Raw genomic sequence first — 2,388 nt, 5'->3', positions numbered from 1 at the left:
CCACGCCCCCTCCTCGGCCTCCGCATCATCCCATCCCAAAATAAAACTAGGATAAATCATGGTATGGGGGCTGGGGACCCTCGACTTTCGGGGCATAGATCAAAAGAATATCACAGGAGCAGGGGCAATATTCTTCTCATGAAGATAATAATTTATCGTGGGCATCAACGAAAAGACAATAGACAAGGAGAGCGCATCGACCTTTATCAAATTTCTATCCGAAATAACACAATTTTAGGTTATTATGTATGCACACTGAAAAAAAAATCCACCCCATTCTCCCTCAGAAGCTCAAGCATAGGCTTCGGTTTACCTGATTTTTTTTTGCTCTCCCCGTCATAAAAAAAGAGAGCACGGGGTAAAAAGGGAAAGAATTAATGCAAATATAAATGCATGATTGAGCATGAACTACAAAACACACCGACACACCCAAAATAATAAGAATATACAGTTGTTGTATGGGGCGTATATACATTATGATATATCCATAAATAAACCAGAAATGAAAAAAAGACAAGTTACTCGCAATTGGCAAATGATAATACATCTTCGAGTACAGTCGTCTTTTTTGGTTATTTTATTTTGTGTTGTATCTATATCTTGTCCTGTTTCTGCTGTTGTTCTCACGCGGACGCAGCGGGGCATTTGGCCCTCCAGTGAACCGTTCCCCCACCCCCCTCATTTGCCCCATGACATTTTGAAAATGGAGGAAAAACCTGTGGAGTATCCGCCCTTGCACCACATAAATTTATTTTGCCCTTCACTTGCCCCCTCGATGCCCCTTTGTCTCTCCTATTCTACCCTCCCCCTAATATATTAATATAATGAGTGCTGTATTTCATGTTATAATGAATGTATTCATTTAAAAATAAATTTTTAAATGAATTACAAATTTTTTACAAAATTATTTGTAAAAAGAATATTAGAAATTGTACACAAACCCATTCATACAATTAATATAAAGGGAATTTTATTTGTATTCAAGTGAATTATAGTGTTATGAATGCAATTGGTATGTATTACAATATTCAATTCAATTCTTTCATTTCATTTCCATTCAAAACATAACACAAAGTAATATAAAACAATACAAATCAAGTACAATTTTACAGAAGGACATTCTTACTTCGTAAAAAACACACAACAGTATAATATAGAGCATAAATGGAAATGAGGGAGATCCACTAAAAAGCAAAGCTTGTAAAATTGTGGATCCCCCTTGGAAATGAATTATAGTCGACTTACTATATGCGTACATGCATGTATTACAGGAAAGAAAAAGAGAAAAAGAAATCATATTGATGGAAACATAATTACTGAACAAATGCAAAGCTTTTCACACAAAGAGGTCTTCGTTGTTAAGGATATGTTGCGCAAGACAGAAGAAAAAACAACAGAGAGAGGGGATGACAAGACGTAGAAGACAAGACAAAACAAGAGACAGGACAGTACAAGACAACTATTTTATTAAAAAGGAGTAAAACTAAGAATGGGAAAGGGCTGACCATGAACCAGTTTGATCAGGCGCGCCGGAACACTTTCAGTTTTGGGGGGGGCAAAATCCCGAAGGGGGCACAATATTTTTGACAGCGTGAGATACCGAAGCGATCGAGCGGGAGAGGCTATGGGACCCCCCCCCCCCCTAGTACAGTACAATATACCCACGGTAAGGATTTTGTGTAAAAATTTAGTATAAAAGTTGCGTTTCTAAGTGCATTCAAAAATGAATTTCTTGAGAATTAAACAGTCTTGGAGTTCTTTTTGCTCCTTCTGTTTCCTCCCTTCTGACCCAGCCTGGTGTTTCTTCATGACCAGGGTCGCAGTTCCAGCAAATTACGAGCCTTATTGCAAACGAAATTGTTTCAAACCAATGTTATATAGGCCTTTTAAAGACTTTAAGATGACAAACATGACCGTACGAGCCGGGGCCGCCGATCGAGAGGGCAAAATTCACAAAATTCACCAAAAGTGTGCACGAAATCCTTCAATTTTATTCTAGAAAATGCAAAAGCTCCCCCATCACAAATCCCCTCGCTCTTACGTTTCTTCGAAAATTTAGGTCTTGCAGCCCCACCCACTCCCGGGTTGTTTTTTTTATTTTTGCAAACGTCCATGAATAACAAAAGCTGGGATGAACCAGAGAACATAGCTGCCATCTCGATCTGATTAGTAACAGGTAATGGGAAGAAGTTTTGGAATCTAAAATACATATATAAGTGCTATATATGAGCTGAAATAGTATCAGACAAAACGCCTTCCAATCATGCCAATGAAAAGGAATAGAGGAAAATACGGGGCTGTGAAAATATCTTAAGATTTTTTTTTATATAGTAGAGCAGTACTGTAACGCTTTTTTTTTCTTTTATATTCTTTACATTTTTATTCATA

Source organism: Lytechinus variegatus, chromosome 7 (genome assembly GCF_018143015.1).
Source record: "Lytechinus variegatus isolate NC3 chromosome 7, Lvar_3.0, whole genome shotgun sequence".
NCBI lineage: Eukaryota > Metazoa > Echinodermata > Echinoidea > Temnopleuroida > Toxopneustidae > Lytechinus > Lytechinus variegatus.
The sequence above is the reverse complement of the archived record's forward strand: the minus strand, read 5'-3'. Positions refer to the sequence as shown.